The sequence below is a fragment of the Halictus rubicundus genome, chromosome 1, assembly GCF_050948215.1.
Source record: "Halictus rubicundus isolate RS-2024b chromosome 1, iyHalRubi1_principal, whole genome shotgun sequence".
NCBI classification, from domain to species: domain Eukaryota; kingdom Metazoa; phylum Arthropoda; class Insecta; order Hymenoptera; family Halictidae; genus Halictus; species Halictus rubicundus.
In genome coordinates this window covers 27,256,162-27,275,279 of record NC_135149.1, presented here as the reverse complement: position 1 = coordinate 27,275,279, position 19,118 = coordinate 27,256,162, and the positions used below count along the sequence as shown (strand labels likewise).

Here is a 19,118-nt window from a genome sequence, read left to right as displayed (position 1 = left end):
AAGACACCAATTTTTTTTGGTTCCAGTGCCTTGAGAATCGATGCAGAAAATTCCTATTTACCATAAAGATCCGCAGTCCAGTTATGCTAAACTTTGTCTTTTCCATGCTTGTATTATTAAACGAGTTGATTTGATTTTGCGTGCCCTTTAGTGACATTGGAGTGCCAGTCAACGTGATCAAATGATTACTCAAAGTGAAATGAGTCTGAAAACGCGGGCCGATCTTCTGCAATAGTCTTCTGCAGTGCGAGAAAGTTAGACGCGACGAGCGCGTCCCATGTGAACAATCAGACAAAATTGTATAAGAACATGTGCGATCTTTGCCGGGTCTAATGAAGATCTAAGACAGTGCTGGCCAGGCAGAACGCGGCATGATTTTACACGGATCCCGCGCGTCCGCAAATAGCATAAACACGTGCATCGGCGATGCAGCTGGGTAAGTGGGTACGGCTCGCGTATAGTTCGTACGACCTTCATAAAAACTCGCCGATCAGAGATTGCCGGGAATGTCGAGTGAGAACTTGCCGTCTACGGGGTGGCGAATAAAAAAGTAGGCGCCTGCCTTGGCGGACGCGAGAGTGCGAGCACGGGAGAGAACAAGGAAGAGAGACAGACACCGGACGCTAACTACTGCGCCCGGGTAAATGGCAGCGGAATGACGACGAGTAAAAACTGTAAGTCGTCATCGCGAAGAAACGAGCTTCGCCTGAGACGTACGTATGCGACAGGGCCGAACACCGGACCGGAAAAAGAACGGTCCTCCGTTTATAGATCGGCCGAGACCAGAACAACAGGACTATAATTCGCGGACAGGGGTTACCCTTTATTTCCGCTTACCGAACGTTTTTTTCCCCGGCCCGACAACGTAATCTGTCCAAAGAGAACACCGCGAGAGAGGATTCCTCGCTCTTCCCTCGATCCTCTTGGCGAAAGCAGCGCATCCTCCTGCATTTTGCTGTCCAGTCACTCCCACTGAATGCTAATCGGACGCAGCACCGCAGAAAATGCCCGCTTTTGGTCCCTCGAACTGTCTCGAACATGGGTGAGCTCCAAATGTGTTCGATCGCTTGCTTCTCTGCATTTGTTTCTAATTTGTCAATTTTATTCTCACGCAGAACCGGAACCGTCAGTTTTCCACCTTCCTCTAATGACCAAGAGTAAAGAAAAGATTGTCACGTTGTCTGCCACGGTGGTCAGGTGACCGGCGCTTTAGAAGCGATTGTCATAAAATTCGTGACACCATCAATTTGTTCGTCCTGAAATGAACGAAATTATATTATACGAGTGAAACGGACAAGACAATAATTGCGCTGCACCGAAAGGGAGCTTAGAAATCCTCTTTCATACAAACGATTAGATGACCTCACCGGGGGTGACTTGTTGGTTCCCAACTGAAATTGTTAGTGCTGTTGGAGGATCCATAAGTCGTTAGCCACGGATTTTGAAGAATTATGAAATGGTCGCCGGTCGGTATCGTATCAAACGAGTTTATTGGCTGGAAAGGAATGATTCTCCAATTAAAGGTGCGTCGATTTCAGAGAGGAGGATCCAAAATGCAGGCCGAGGGAGAGGCGAAACTTTCTACGAAGGGATAGAGCGAGTGTCGGGCGCAGCACGGAGCCAAGGTCATAGCTGGCGATGGTATCTCGACGACCGTGGGTGGTCTATAAGGTTTTTTGAGTCTATGGCAACCTTCGGATGGATTCGCACCGCGAGAATCTCTCTCGGGGACTCCCAGCCTTGGCGTTCTCGTCCGATGGGAGAGAGAGAGAGAGAAAACGATTGAATGGGATTTTTAGCAACAATGAACGGGACCCCGGAGCGGCCGATTGATTGAATAATTACGTTTCTCCTATAGGGACAAGTTGCTCCGAAGGCAAGGGCAACGGGTTCTCCTCGTTGTTCTTGCCCGCTCATGGCACTCTCCGCAATCAGACGCGTCCGGCCTTTATTTCGCAATCGGCTCTCGCTCGCGCCGCGGTCAGTATTCCGAATTCCCATTTGCAACGTCGAAGATTAAGATGGCGGCGGCCTACGATAATTTATTAACTAGTCCGGCAAGTCAAACCTGTTGCTTCCCGGCCGGACGTGTTTCGCCGTCCGCGCGTCGAAACCCGAGAGGAAACTGGTGTCCTCCGATACATCGCCGCGACCAGATAATTGTCTCTTTATTCCTCCTGCCTCGCCGATTCCATCTTTTCCACTTGATGCCGATTTTTGCACACGGACCCGACTTACCGTTCGCCGACGGCAACGCATTCCATCGCTCAATGGACCGTTCCTGTAAAACAGGCGGAGTTAATACAAAAGTTACACTAACGAGCAAAACTGAGTCTACACTATTTGAAGCAACGTAACTTTTTAAAAATTAGATCAAATGACTTGAATTTTATTGAGAAGTTAGAAGGATTAGTTTATTAGACGAGGTGTACAAAATTTGAATTGGTCGGAATCGCAAAAGAAATAGTAAAAGTTGGTTTTTTCAGCTTTTTTATCTGAGCCTGTATTGAAAATTTAAAGAATGTATTCAAAGAAAATTTCACCGATATTGGTTAGTTCGTTTACGAGTTATAAACGATTAAAAGCGCGATTTTAAGTCTATAAGTTTATAACTCGTAAACAAATTAACCAATATCGCTGAAATTTTCAGCATGGATATAATTTATTCAAGCGAATCAAACACATTTCTTAAATTTTCAATACAGGCTCAGACAAAAAAGCTAAAAAAACCAACTTTTACTATTTCTCTTGCGATTCCGACCAATTCAAACTTTTTTCAAAAATTTTTTACACCTCGTTTAATAAACTAATCCTTCTAACTTCTCAATAAAATTCAAGTCATTTCACCTAATTTTTAAAAAGTTATGTTGCTTCAAATAGTGTAGACTCAGTTTTGCTCGTTAGTGTATCATGCTATGATATAGGTTCAAACTAGGCCTTTTCGTAAGTTAATACTGGATTGAGATAGACTGAAAAGGATACAGATTTATATCTGATCCCATTTGTTAAGTAAATTGTAGTCCTCGAATAACGTATATGACGAGGCGAGGATTTTTCCACTGCAAATTGTCGTCCGAGAATCCGTCGATGAAGTCCGCTATTGCGACAGTGCTTCTTGGTACAGGAATCTGCTCAGGCTTTCTAGCACGTTTGTCGAACAGGTTTGCAACACTGTTTCTCATTTTGCATAAACGCTAGGATAATAATTTTAATATCTAGTTGGCTGGAAAGTCTTTGCGTTCTACTTCTTAGTCTATTTATGGTGTTATAGAATTAATATTGAAACGAAATGAGAACACTGCTAGGTGGCAGAATAGTTTCGAATGAAACAGGCAATATTTATGTTTTATTCATTTCAATTTGATGAAGTGGAACTTGTGAGCTAATATCTATAATTTTAAATGAATAATCTCCTTCAATTATTATTAATTTATCATCTTTTCAGATGCTGGACACAGTCGAAACTGATCGACGCGGTAATTCTTCAAAATACTCTGGATTTTTCTACATGAAAAATGTTCGATGTTCGTCATCGATTTGGATTTCAGAGATCAAGATAACGAACTCATGCTTGAATAGATTTGTCTAGAAGAAGAAATAATTTCAACATTTTATGAGGACATTCTGGTCAAAAGGTTTGAAAAACAGACGCTTTTGAGATTTAGACGGGGTAAGCCTTATTTCGTTACCCCTACCCAGCAGTCAGCCTTCCTGAAAGTAAATTACTTAAAAATAAGAGATATCTACTAACAAATTCCTATAAATTTGAATGAGCGCAATGTGCAACCTCATGTCCTCAAATGAAAAATGCAGAAAATACTGTATAAACAACAACGCTTAAGATGGCTGACTACTGGCCTTAAAACTAGTTTTACGCGGCACTAAAAGTGCCTATTTGACATTAATTTATAAAAATAACGAGAATGTGTCTACCCAAATTTTTAGTCATTTTTTAAATAGTATACACCCAAAGAAATAATATATTCTGGAAATAATATTAGAACGTAAACCTAGTGTTAAATGGCAGACTACTGGAATAATTACTTTAAGACCGCAAAGTGTTAATGAAATTTTCTCAATGGTGAGTGTTGAAGAGACTGCCCCGAGTCGTAGGATTAATAATCATGCGACTATTGTGAATTTTACGAGGTGATGGAGGAGCCCACGAGAAAGACGGCGCGGTTACACCGTCGAGCGTAAGGTCACGGTATTAAAAGTTGAAAACTGGTTGCAAAACGTGTCCGGGGCCCGAGCGCAAACACCTCTACTGGCCCGAGCTCGTTCGTTTTCGAGTCACGTCGCCAGGCCGTCATGCTTCCCCCTAATGCAGCAAAAGCAAACCGCGAGATATAATTTCCAAGACGTTTACGTGGATTCCCTGGATTCTTCCGTTCTGCTCACGGCTCTTAACGGTTCGATATTATGCCGGTACACTGCGATCCGCGATGGCGACCGGCCAGCGGGTAGGAAATTCTCCAACAGTGACGTAAAAAGGTAGCGCCCCGAGGGCATTTCTTTAACGCGGCGCCACCCGTGCACAGGGGCCCCGGCTTTTATACCTGCGCGAATCAAAACAGACGGCCTTATCTTCCCCGCTCGAGTTACTTCGGTTCCCTGGGGATCCTCCGTTTTAATTAGGATCGGGGATACGTTGCCACCAGGCCGTGTTAAAACTGTGCGCCATGCTCAACTAGCTCGTGGAAATATACTACACCAAGCAGTACAAGTCACGCAAAATCTAATAAATAAACAATAAATTGAATCGTGTCATTCTTCTAAGGATTAGGGTAACAAGTAATCAATTATTTGCAAAGAATTTGTTTTGCCTTTAGTTCTGTACCGATCGTTGAAGACGAAACACGTATTCTTTTACAGTTTTCGGTAAACCAGCCTGTGTTCAAAATATTCTAAAAAGTACAATTTTTTTTACAGCCCTATAATAAAATGGCGGAGTCCGTACCTTCCGAGGATCATATTCGTCGTTGCATACTTTTTCATTTTCATACGGAATTTAATGTAACAACAAAGAAAATTTGATTTGTTTATGGAGGTGTATTGAAGGTCAACAAGTGTCAACGTTGGTTCAGAAGGTTTGCTGCTGGTGATTATGATCTCTCTGACAGGCCTCGAAGTGGACGACCAGTTGAATTTGATAATGGCACCCTAAAATCTCTAGTGGTCGCTGATCCAAAATTAAGTATACAAGAATTATCGGGAAGCCTTGGGTCCACATGGTCAACTGTACAAAGGCACCTACACGAAATGGGAAAGGCATACAGGCAAGGAATATGGGTACCGCATCAATTATCTGAGACCAACGAGAATATTCGTCGATCAATTTGCACTTCATTGCTATGCAGATTTCGTAGAAATCCATTTCTCAGCAGAATCGTTACCGGAGATGAAAAATGGATTCTTTATGATAACATAAAGCGTTCCGAGCAATGGCTTTCTGCAAATCAAACCGCAATATCAACCCCTAAACCTAGCTAATCACTTAGAAAGGTGTTACTGTGCATTTGGTGGGACTGTCTTGGCATAATTCACTTTGAGTTGTTGAAACCTGGAGAAACAGGTACTGCTGAGTTGTATTATCAATTATAACGGCTGTATTCAGAACTATCGAAAAAGAGGGCATCTTTAGTCCACAGAAAAGGTGTAATACTTCAAATTGACAATGGCCGGCCAAATACAGCGAAACTCACTCAGGAAAAAATCAAAGAATTGCAATGGGAAGTTTTACCACACCCCCGTACTCACCGGATATTGCTCCCTCTGATTATCATCTTTTCAGATCTCTGGAGCATTATTTAACACTAGAACTACCGAGCCAGTCAAAATGACTGGTGGATGATTTCTTCTTTCACGACTACTAAAACTATGAAAACGTTCTAAACGAGAAATTTTTTAATATATCTCTTCTTTGGAGTACTGGCAAACCAGGATGCTGCTATATTTGCAAGAGCTATCCACTTTACCCGTGCAGTACCTCTACACACAAGTGAAAATCCAACTGTAGCACCAACAATGGAATGTGTTCCAAAAATAGGTAATCACCCGATACAATTCCACTAAGTACAGGACTTCTTCTTTGGAGTACAAGTTACCATAAAAATCGTATGAAATCTGAGAAAATTCAATCTTGCTGTTATTACAAAGGGATAAGTCTAAGTCACGTTTTGGGCTCGGTAGTTCTAGTGTTAAGAAATAAAACATTCACTTCTGTAGAAGAAAGGGGTAGAGATGCAAGGGGTCACCTTCAGTCATATTTTGCTTCACGAACCCTGGATTTCTACAAGAGGAGGATTGAAAATTTGCAGGAAAGATGGCAAAAACTTGAATTTACTACAAACTTTGTTTCAGATTTCAAAATAATTGATTACTCATGGGTCTCCCTAATATATCAACCACTTTTAGTGGTCGGTAGGTATAGATGTGGCTGACATGGCAGTCAACGTGTTAAGCAAATCGTTTTGTTAGTAATAATTGGACTGCGGATTTCATGCATTTACGTCAAGTTGAATAAATGCGAGTTAAAGCAGTGGACAGGTTTTAAAAAATGGAAGCACGTCAATGTATTAGTCCTAGCTTATTAAAATTATAAAAGGATTCTATTTAGCCTCGGCTTGTTGCAATCGAAATAATTCTGGTTTTGCATGAAAATCCGCAGTCCAGTAATAATTTACTTCGATGCAATATAATCAAGGAAAATCCTTTCAACAGACTCGAGGGAGGCGAAGCTCAGGTAGTTTCCGCTCAACTTCAGATTCTCCGAAGCGCTTCGAGAAATCCCATAAAGATCGTCAATCTAGCGATAGTCGATCGTGTTTTTCCATGCTAGGCGCGTCTCGCGTATTCTCGTTTATTCAAATCCACGATGAGACCGCGGTTATAACATTTTATTTGTTCCAGTTCGCCCGCGAAGAGGCGAGAAGAACGTGCTCGCCGAGGGCTCTAGCGGCAGACGATCTTCGAACGGACGCTGGAAACGAGCTCGCCAACCCTAAGCCGTTCAATTAGGATTCTTTTTTCAGCGGACACATAAGCCTACATAGTAAAAGCATCGGCATTTAATCGGCATATGTCTGTGAGGCGGCCGCGGACGTCGACGACCCTGACATTTACTGCGATGCACTTCACGCAAACGCCAGATTGACGCCACGATCGCATAATCAGTTGTATTTCCTCTTACGCGCCATCTTGCCTTCTCAGCTGCACCGTCGCTTACGGAAAAAATTATACTTTTACGACTACAATGCTGTGCAGATCAGAATACTTTTCTTCTGGCGCTAGACACATTAGTTCCTGGAATTGTTTATAAGTTTCTGTGATCTATGAAACCTCACAGGTTTGCTTAACACTAGATTTACGGGACTCCTCAAAGTAACGTGCTTTAATATTTTTAACACGTTGAACGCCACGTCAGCCATATGTGGCTGACGGAATTATTTGTGCAGGTTTTAAAATGAATTTTTACGTTGATACATTCACTGTACTAAACTTAATTAGGATCTCTAACATGCAAGAAAGTTGGAGGATTACTCAGTATCGTACATTTAATTTTTTGCAATTTTTATTTCATTAAATAACTTACTTTGATTTTCTGGAGTTTTTGGTGTTTCTAGTTTGGCGTTCAAAGTGTTAATTTACGATTATTGAGATTGTAAAGATGCATCCACGAGGAATTACTCCGCAAACTTATTTGTATTACTAAAAAGAGGCTACAGAGGATGAACGCACTCTTGTTATTTTTATAAAGTAATGTAAAATAGTCACTTGTAGTGCCCCGTAAACCTGGTGTTCAAACAATCTTCGTGTACTTCTAATTGTTACCGGTAATTATAATTGAAGACCTTGCGGAAAGCAGGCAAGTCGTTTTTTTAGTAAAATTATAGTAAAGTTTGGCGTGTCTTTATATATATCTGACTGTGTAATGCACTGATCAAACAATTTTTAGGACTTAGCCGATTTTTGTCTTCAATTATTTACTAGGTATGAACTTGCTTTCTGTTCAGCGCTATGGCGTTCAAGTATGCTGTAAAGTAGCGTGACTAGCCGCAGCCAGAAGTGACTACGCACTACATTTTGCAGAATCGAGCGATCCTTCGGCCGGTCCATACATACCTGTTTGCAAATCGGTGAGGCCGTGTTGACATTGTCGTGCCCGCTCGCGAGCGCTGAAAACGAGCGAGAAAACCTGTTTAACGTACAAATATTGAACCGCTACTAGGTTCCTCTCGCCTCGTAACAGTCGTTGGCAACGAGAATAACGCGGGTCGCCGTGAATATTAATCGCGAAATTGGCTGTGCCCGTCGTGCCCCGTCGCCTTTCAATACCAGACTCGAGCTGTCCTTGCACGAGTGCTGGTGCAACGCGCAGTTGTCCCAAATCAAGATTGAGCAGTTCGGAATCAATATAAACAGCTGCTTTAAATGTTAGTAACATTAAATCTAGTATTCAATGGATATTTCACTGGTACTCTTATTTCCAGTCATATTGAGTCATCTCATTCGAATTTTTACAGATGTTTAACCTCTTGAGGACGGACGTAGGCGTAATGGAGTGGCATCAGGATTGTCCACTTAATCGCTGAAGCGACAGACTAATCATTGAACTATGTACACAACGAAGGATCAGCAAATTGTTTCCATATTTCTAATTATTGGAGACTTTGGTTTTTTAAAAAATCCTCGTTTGCGAAGAGTTAGTGTTCTCTATTTAATTATCAAAAGGAAGAGATTTGAAACAAACGGAGTCAATTTTTGAAAATCCTTTGGAAAAGGTACCGATGATTAGGTTGCGGATTTGATGACAAAAATAAGTAGGAGAAACCGAAAATAGTAGAAACAGAGTTAGAAGAGCTTGCGAAAATTGTTATACTATTTTCAATCAAGTAGATCTGTTAAGAAAGGAAATAATTTTCTATTTTACTGCAAGAAAATTGTTATTTTGTGCACAGGTCTGTAGAGTACTATTGCGCGACGGCGTCTTGAGCGGAGAATTTTCGGCTTGAAATTAATGCGGTGTCGAAATGAAGCTTTTCAGCTGGTGAAAGAGGTTGTGGAGCAGCGCGCGACGCGGAGGCGGTACGAAATTTTTGAAAAATCGTCTGTCTCGCGAAGGAGGGAGCAAAGTGGATCGCAGCACACGGAACCGTGGTGAAATCTCGGCCGCGATCGGTCGTTGAAATTAAATGCAAATAGTCCGCAGCGGTCGACGCCGCTGTAAAATATGTTCCAAAAGGACGCCCGGGGCTGCTGCAATCTTCCTCCGACGATAAGATCGCCATTCTAAAAATAAAACGGTTCGTACGCGAGGCCGTATTGAGAGGCGGCTACGTAGGTACGAGTTGTTGCACGGTACCAAAAATTTACGACGGCCTACGGTACAAGGATTTTATTAAGATTGGCGCCCGGAGGAATGCAAGCTTAACGGGTCGCGCTGGCCCAGCCTTCTTCTTCTTCTTCTTCTTCTTCTTCTTCATCCTCCTCCTCCTCGGCCAGCATCTCGATCCGTCTGCTCCCACCTGAACGCGCACTGCTGGACAAAATGATAAGACCCCATGAAAATTATTTTCGTACGCGTTCCTCACTTCCAAAACGACCCATTTCTGTTTCCCTGTGACGCCACCGAAGCACTGGAAAATGGACGCGTGTCAAAATACTGTACATTTATACAACAATAGATTTTAACCCTCGCAAGCATAATTTTGACGATTTCATAGCTGGAGAAATCCTCGCGTAGGATAACTGTTCCGACAGTCAGCAATTGAAGACCAGTAGTCGGTGTTATTGTTTTATTATTATTAGGATAATTGTTCTAGTAGTCAGCCTTCAAATCCGCTGTATGAAGTGAGGAACAGGCTGACGAGGAAGGAGTTATTGTTTTTAACGTTTTAGCTTTTCTACGACGTTCAGTAACATTGTAGTCGTCAGATTTCTCGGCTTTAACAATGTAAATCAATTTATAATTATCCAAGAAAGCATAAATCTGCATCACTTTTGCCATTTGTTGACAAGGATATACACAACGGGTGTGCACACAATAATTAATCATAGCACGTACCTCTTATCCGTGAACTTTTGCATGGTTTCTTCAATTGTCGGAAGTGTTCAAATGTTTTCCAGACGCTTAGCGCCTTAGCCATCGGAAGCCTATTACGTTAATAGCACAATATTGCATAATGCAATTGCACAATATTATCGCTCGCCAATATCGCTCGGCTGACACGCGAGTTTCACATTTTCTAAGTGGATGACGATTAGCAGAATACTTATTACAGTAGAAACGTAAGAAACGTGATACTGGTTTTTGTTAATACTTTATCTACCGGATGTCTATTAATAAAATAATAAATAATAAATCTTCTTTCACATAGTAGCATTGAACAAAGTTATTAAATAATGTTGCAGAGCTTGTTGGTTTACAATTCAAATTGCTATTGCTGTTGAAGGATCCATTGAAGATAACAGTCTTGCAAGAATTATGGAATAATCACCGGTAAATAACGTATTAATATTCCTCTCATACTTTATACAGTCAAAGATCCCACAAACGCACACAGAAATGGTACCAAGCGTAAATCGCATAAACGTTGAACCGTAGGTGCAAATTGGCATGCGTTCCGGTTTACGGAGACATCAATGCCTGGCAACAGGTATCGTTCGCCGGAGAAAAGAAAGGAAAAGGAAAATGGAGGACGTACTCGTCGAACGGATCGAACTCGCGATACTAATACAGAATGAAGATCGTTCGCCTCGTAGGAAAAACAAAAAATAAAACAGCGAACTGCAGGAACCGCAGCCAAGGTGATCGTTTTCATTCGGAACGCGCGAGAAGTCGGTCGAAATGGATAGAGTTTCGCGAAAAAGGCGACACCATTGTCAGCGCAACGTTAATCGCTCAGGCTAATCGAGCGTGTCGTTACTTGCAGGATTTCCTGTCGGCACGTGAAACAACAATGCCGGGGCCTTCGGACGTCGTAGATGGACCGTGAAGATGGACGAATTGTGCACCGACGAAGGCTGCCAGCAAGGTCGCATGTCCCGCCGCATTTCTGATGACAGTGGAACAAACGGACCGATACGCGCTAGATCTAGCGGGAAGGCTCGATCGCGACCATACTCGGCAACCCCGTAAATAGCAGACCGATGACTGGCCGGCGAGCCTTGCGAAACCCTTCGATTTTTATTTACTTATTGTCGATCGGCCGACCTCCTTTTTCTATAAATAATCGGGTGTCGCAAGCCCGCGGTACCAACAGACGAGCTGCAATCCTTGCGAAACATTAGGACGCTTATTGTTAGACTGCGGATTTTTATGCTCGACCGTGCACGAAACTGCAACAGACAACGAACAGTCCCGAACCGGGAAATTCAAGAAATTATGAAATTTTAGTGTTTTGCTGTCCGAATTCTCTTTGAGTGACGATTTTTTTCTAATTATATAAACATACGCATTACGTATCTCCAAAGTTTTAATGTTAGCTGATGATCTCGATGGTGAAAATTTGTAGATTTTTGCGGTTCGCGTCCGAGAGTTCTATCGGCGGTGAATCGGTATGGTTGTGAAGGACTTCGAGGACCAAGGAAGGACCGATTTAGAGGAAGTTTGAGGGTCCGAGGGGACCGAGTTGTGCGAGGGAGAGACGAGAGGCGGATCGGTGACAGAAAAATCGGCCGGTCTCGGGAACTTCCGCTATTTATGTCGTCGATTTGCCCGGCGAACCTGATCGCAGCTCTCGCGGTCGCTCGAACGTGGGCGTGAACTTTTCAATAAAGCCGGTCTCTCTCTCGCGGATGCTTGGCTGAACGCGTGTATCGGGATCAATGACACGCCCGCAGATTCCCGAGAGGTATCCTCTACGAGGTACGTAGAGGCATCCTGTAGAATTCCAACCACCTTCCTCGACTTCACAGCAGGACCTACTGGTTTCTATTTATACACCAAGCGAGACCTTGCAGCTTACGGCTCGCACGCTTACGGACTCGGTTCCGGACCGGTTCAAAGCGCTGTCGGGACCTCTCCGATCTCGCCAAAGGACCCATAGTCTCGCACAAAATTAACCTTCGTACCGCTCCTCGGAAACGGTCGCATAGACTGATCTTAGTATAACAATTCGCTCGTTTTTGCTCTACGCTTTGACCCTAGATAACTGAGCTTATAACGCCGCCAATTAGAAACACGAATATAATTGAATGCATTTTATTTAGCAACAAGAATATTTTACCGTCCGAAGAGCTAGTATAAGTAAAGTGTAAAAGTCAACCAAGTCATTAACTGACGCATTTTGGTGCATCATCTGATGTCACAAAATTCAAATGTGCTGATTGTCAGTTTTACAAAAGCTTAGTCATCTACGGTTAACGCTCAACTTGCCGAGCATTAAAAATGACTGGCATTTGTTGCACTATAAGAATGGCATTGAAATTATTAGAAAGAAAAATTCATTTTTATGCACAATTCTTACCTCTTACAATAGAGCTAGAAAATTTGATAATAAGTCTAATAATGAGATTTAATTTTAGCTTTTAACAATAGTGATTTTATAGTGAACACGATTTTTTTTTACTGAATTATTTGAGTTTTTATTTCACGAAAGAATAATGTTCGTATATTCGAAGAGAAAATACGTAAAGGTTTGTTTAAATTTTTACTTGTGATACCGTATTACATATTTACATATCGACACTCGTAACAATATGTACAAAACTATTTATTAAATAAAATTCGTTTATAAAGATGATCTACACAGTTACCACCTGTTGGTGAATTAGGAAACACTATAGATCATAAATCTTTATTGTAGTTCATCGATACGCTGATAGATGTCAGTATCAGTTACTTTATTATGGCGGTATATTTAAATTGATTGCTCAGGATAAGAAAATACGTCGTTTTTGCTGTATTATTAAGGTTGCCAGTAGAACTATGTAGACATTGTTATTTAATATTTTTTATTTTTTAATGTGTAGTAACCGTCAGAACATCGAATGTTCTCAAAATTTTATATATTCTGTACAATCTTACTTTATTAGCCCTCTCGTGGTGATTACAACAGGTTCCACCACAATTTCCATTCCTCATCTCGTATTTAAATACTCCATAATTGTCTGTTTTCTAAAAGCTCCAATGCAAATATAATTACAAAAGGTTCAACAAACATTCCGAATTAGACAAACTGATGTTTTCTGTCGTAAGTTGACCAAACTAACAAATAAATGTTATTACATAGAAATTGTCACGAACAGCATTTTTACACTGTCGTTACAAACAATTACAATAACATCAAAGAGGAAATGAGAGTGCTCACGCCCGGGATTTTGTGTCCCCAGTATAGTATAATTTTTAGCCTGGACCAGAACCTGCACCATCTTTTTAGCCTGGACCAGAACCTGTATCATCTTACCTGCATCACAGACGAGGTACAGGAGTAGACCAATCACCTAATGTACTTTTTTGTCTCACGTCCGCGGGGCTCTAGAGCACCCTTACCATTTTTGTGTCACATTCTACCGTATCGGTCGGAACTAGTATTGTGGAACCAATATCACAGACGAGATGTACGAGTACGCCAGTCACAATATACTGTTTCGTGTCGCACGGTATGAAATACCGAGTAATTAGAAATCTTAATGAGAATCGAGTATCTTGTATACTTCGAATAATCATGCATAAAAGTTACTTTGACATGCTTTAAGACATGCTCAAGACATGCTTTAAAAGTTACTCTGTATCCCGAGTACTATTAGCCATTTTTACTAAAAAGATTAGGTGGTAAGATAGCCAAGAGGGTATTCGACAGCATCATTCGTAAGAGGAATTCTTACAATCGTTAAACAAGCAGAGACAATAAATTTATCAGTGTACATTTATCCGTGGTTCAAAAGTTATTCTGTACCTTGAGTTTTATCATCTTTCTTTACTAAAAAATTAGGTGACAAGATGGTCAAGGCAGTGCTCGTCGACATCATTGGCGAAAGGAATTGTTATAAACATTAAACAGCCAGAAACAATAAATTTATCAGTGAATTGTGCACGATAAAATAATGCGTACGAATATTCATGATTTAAAAGTTATTCTCTATCTCGAGTTCTATAATTTATTTTTACTAAATAATTAGATGGCAAGATGGTCAAGGGAGTGCTCGTCGACATCATTGGCGAAAGGAATTGTTATAAACATTTATATTATAACAGGAGGTAAGGTTTATACAAACGGCGAGATGATAAGGCGGTAAATCAAGCGAGCCAAGGACGATGGGCAGCGGATTTGATATTTCGGAATTTTGGAAACGATGGCCTCGCGACAAGTATGACAACAGACGTAAACAAAAGGTTCACGTTCACCCGAGGCCGGCCTCGAGCTCGACCAGCTGAGCTATTGTCAACGCCGGGACACGGTCGCACCGAGGCAGTTCTTATATGGATGCCATAAACTTTTTGTTTGGTAATCCACATAAGAACTGTGGTGGCCCGAAATGGTTTTTGCGTTACCGGAGTTACCTGTACGATAAATTAATGCGTGCGAATATTCATGGCTTGAAAGTTATTCTATATCACGGTTTCTATAATTTATTTTTACTAAATAATTAGTTAGCATGATGGTCAAGGGAGTGCTTATCGACATCATTGGCGAAAGGAATTGTTATAAACATTAAAGAGCCACAAATAACAAATTTTACAGTGAACTGCGTACATAAATTAATGCGTACGAATATTCATGGCTTAAAAGTTATTTTATATCTCGGTTTCTATAATTTATTTTTACTAAATAATTAGTTAGCAAGATGGTCAAGGGATTGCTGGTCGATACCATTACCAAAAGAAATTGTTATAAACATTAAACAGTCAGAAATAATACATTTTACAGTGAATTGCGTACGATAAATTAATACGTACGAATATTCATGGCTTAAAAGTTATTCTATATCTCGGTTTCTATAATTTATTTTTACTAAATAATTAGTTAGCAAGATGGTCAAGGGATTGCTGGTCGATACCATTACCAAAAGAAATTGTTATAAACATTAAACAGTCAGAAATAATACATTTTACAGTGAATTGCGTACGATAAATTAATACGTACGAATATTCATGGCTTAAAAGTTATTCTATATCTCGGTTTCTATAATTTATTTTTACTAAATAATTAGTTAGCAAGATGGTCAAGGGATTGCTGGTTGATACCATTACCAAAAGAAATTGTTATAAACATTAAAAGTCAGAAATAATAAATATTACAGTGCATTGCGTACGATAAATTACTGCGTGCGAATATTCGTAAATTAAAAGTTACTCTGTATTTCGAGTTCTATAATTTATTTTTACTACAAAATTAAATGGCAAGATGCTCAAGGGAGTACTTATCGACATCATTGGCGAAAAGAATTGTTATAAACATTAAACAGTCAGAAATAATAAATTTTACAGTGAATTCCGTACGATAAATTACTGCGTGCGAATATTCGTAAATTAATAGTTACTCTGTATTTCGAGTTCTATAATTTATTTTTACTAAATAATTAAATGGCAAGATGGTCAAGGGAGTACTTATCGACATCATTGGCGAAAAGAATTGTTATAAACATTAAATAGTCAGAAATAATAAATTTTACAGTGAATTACGTACGATAAATTACTGCGTGCGAATATTCGTAAATTAAAAGTTACTCTGTATTTCGAGTTCTATAATTTATTTTTACTAAAAAATTAAATGGCAAGATGGTCAAGGGATTGCTTGTTGATACCATTACCAAAAGAAATTGTTATAAACATTAAACAGTCAGAAATAATAAATTTATCAGTGAAATGTGTTCGATAAATTAATACGTGCGAATATTCATGGTTCAAAAGTTACTCTGTATCTCGAGATCTATTAGGTATTTTTACTAAAAAATTAGATGGCAAGATGGTCAAGGGATTGCTTGTTGATACCATTACCAAAAGAAATTGTTATAAACATTAAGCAGCCAGAAATAACAAATTTATCAATAATTACTATCGCGACGATCGAAGTCTGGTGAAGTTAGTTTGGGGTGGGGGAGTTGCGCACCGCGCACCGCGCACCCCACCACGGCGTCCGCGCTCAGTCAGTCAGTCGTGGTGCGCACTCAGGACGGAACGGGAGGCCTCCGGGACCAGAAGGACGAAGGTCCTTGGAGTTGACCAGAGGTTCTCCAGAGCTGCCCTGGCCCACCCTGGCCTACCCTCACCTACCTTCGAGTGGACCAAGGATCCTCCAGAGCTGCAGTGGACATCACTGGTCAACCCTGGTCCACCTTAAGCTGGTTCGCGGTCGGACAGCGGTTCCTGGAAGCCGTCTCCGCTCACCTTGGTCAACTTTCAACAGCTGGTAAGTGACAATACAAATATACATTTTCTATTTTGGTATATGTGTTTATTCAACGAAAGCCGTCAATTACCCTGTCCAACACCAAAAAATTTTGCAATACCTGTTGGGTGATTCTTATACATTTTGTCATCCTAAAACCGAATCTGAAAGCAGAATTGCTCCATCACGCAACGTTTTCGAAAAATTTTGGTTTTTGTAAAAATGCCCGATTTTGATACGAAACGACGTGTTACGCAAAAACCAAATACGCGAGAAAGTTCACATTTGAGTCAAGAGATAGAGGGGACTCTCCTCTACATATTCATATAGTCAATTATATTTTTATGTACTTCCTAATAGTTGTAAATGGTTGTTAAAGTTTGAAAATGTGCCGACGCGGGTACTTTGTACGCTCTATTTTTGTATTTATGTGAAAAATCCTTTATCTAGCAGGAATTTACTATACAGGAATGCATTCTACAGACATTTCTGGTAAAGAAACCATTCACGAAAAGTATTTGGTTCCCTTAATGTACGAGAAGGATTAGAAAATGTTAATTGACAGCGTGTGCGCGACGCGTTCGCGCCAGACGGCCATTGCAGCCTTTTCGCGACTCGCCAGGGCCGTCGCTATGCGTAGTCGACGTTGGTACCACTCAAGTATGTCTTTGCTTACTATGCTTAATTAAATACATTTTTTTTTGTCTTTTTGGGTGCCAATCATTACAAAAGATTATAAAAATACGAGTTATATTCACATTTCATTCAATTTTCTTTATTAAGCATTTCCACAATGAAATGTGAATATAACTCGTATTTTTATAATCTTTTGTAATGATTGGCACCCAAAAAGACAAAAAAAAATGTATTTAATTAAGCATAGTGAGCAAAGACATACTTGAGTGGTACCAACGTCGACTACGCATAGCGACGGCCCTGGCGCGTCGCGAAAAGGCTGCAATGGCCGTCTGGCGCGAACGCGTCGCGCACACGCTGTCAATTAACATTTTCTAATCCTTCTCGTACATTAAGGGAACCAAATACTTTTCGTGAATGGTTTCTTTACCAGAAATGTCTGTAGAATGCATTCCTGTATAGTAAATTCCTGCTAGATAAAGGATTTTTCACATAAATACAAAAATAGAGCGTACAAAGTACCCGCGTCGGCACATTTTCAAACTTTAACAACCATTTACAACTATTAGGAAGTACATAAAAATATAATTGACTATATGAATATGTAGAGGAGAGACCCCTCTATCTCTTGACTCAAATTTGAACTTTCTCGCGTATTTAGTTTTTGCGTAACACGTCGTTTCGTATCAAAATCGGACATTTTTACAAAAACCAAAATTTTTCGAAAACGTTGCGTGATGGAGCAATTCTACTTTCAGATTCGGTTTTAGGATGACAAAGTGTATAAGAATCACCCAACAGGTATTGCAAAACTCGAAAAAAGTTTAATTTTGTTGGACAGTGTTATTATTTCTGTATTTTTAATTCGAATTTGCTTCGGAATTTATCACAAGTTTCTTTTCTTGAAATTACATTATATTATATTTTTGACACAAAATTAGTACTCTGAAATTTTATTATATTATATTATATTTTTGACATAAAATTGGCATTTTCAAATTATATTATATTATATTTTTAACATAAAATTGGTATTCCTCCGATCGGAGGTCCCTCGGGGCTCACTCACGGGCCGGGCCGTGGGTGAGTACGCGTATTAGCGAACTCGGGGCGACAAAAACTTGTAGGTTGTTGCGTTCTAATTTCGCTATATTTATTCTTGATTAAAATTTTTCAACTTTCAAATTAAAAATTATTTCTGAACTTTCAAAAGTTCTTCTTCTAAAATTTATTTATCTGGTTTAAAATTGGTATTCCTCCGAATGGAGGTCCTTTAGCGACTCACTCACGGGCCGGGCCCGTGGGTGAGTACGGGTATTAGCGAACCCATGGCGACCCGAGCTTGTAGGTCATTGCGTCCCAATTTCGTTAGATTTATTTTTGATGGAAATTGATCATCTTTCCAATTAAGCATTACTTCTGAATTTTCAAAAGTTCCTCTTGTAAAATTTATGTATTTGGTTTAAAATTGGTATTCCTCCGAACGGAGGTCCCTCAGGGGCTCACTCACGGATGGGGCCGTGGGTGAGACGGGTATTGGCAAACCCGAGGCGACCCTAGCCTTTAGGTTGTTGCGTCCCTATCTCGTTAGATTTATTTTCGATTGGAATTGTTCATCTTTCCAATTGAAATTTATTTCTGAACTTTCAAAAGTTCCTCTTTTAAAATTTATCTATCTGATTTAAAATTGGTATTCCTCCGAACGGAGGTCCCTCAGGGACTCACTGCTGTGGGTGAGTACGGGTATTGGCGAACCCGGGGCGCCCCGAAGCGCCACCTCAGTAGATTGAAGTTCTGTCTTCATCTACTCTTAGTTTGTTGTCGGTTAGGCCGTACTCGTGTACGGGGTTGTTATGGCTCCCGTGAGCCGGTTAGATTCGCACTCTCGTGCATATTAGGTAGGCCGTACTCGTGTACGGGGTTGTTATGGCTCTCGTGAGCCGGTTAGATTTGCACTCTTGTGCATGTAGGTAGGCCGTACTCGTGTACGGGGTTAGCTTGGCTCTCGTGAGCTGGTGTTAGGTTGGCTCTCGTGAGCCGGTTAGATTTGCACTCTTGTGCATGTAGGTAGGCCGTACTCGTGTACGGGGTTAGTTTGGCTCTCGTGAGCTGGTAGATTTGCACTCTTGTGCATGTTAGGTAGGCCGC

General features: G+C 40.6%; 2 long non-coding RNA genes across 3 annotated transcripts; both read left to right on the top strand.

The window, feature by feature from the left end:
- The first annotated feature begins 1,352 nt into the window (after nucleotides 1-1,352).
- Nucleotides 1,353-3,674, top strand: LOC143360671 (uncharacterized). 2 transcript variants are annotated; one of them, XR_013083330.1, is made up of 4 exons: nucleotides 1,353-1,466; nucleotides 1,539-2,309; nucleotides 2,905-3,161; nucleotides 3,446-3,674. It is a non-coding gene; the product is annotated as an uncharacterized LOC143360671 (long non-coding RNA). The 2 variants fall into 2 exon arrangements; XR_013083319.1 differs by lacking the exon at nucleotides 3,446-3,674 and having other exon boundaries at nucleotides 2,905-3,323.
- Nucleotides 3,675-10,414: 6,740 nt separating this feature from the next.
- LOC143360627 (uncharacterized) lies at nucleotides 10,415-12,178 on the top strand. The gene is made up of 3 exons (XR_013083316.1): nucleotides 10,415-10,501; nucleotides 10,607-10,809; nucleotides 10,935-12,178. It is a non-coding gene; the product is annotated as an uncharacterized LOC143360627 (long non-coding RNA).
- Nucleotides 12,179-19,118: the final 6,940 nt, after the last annotated feature.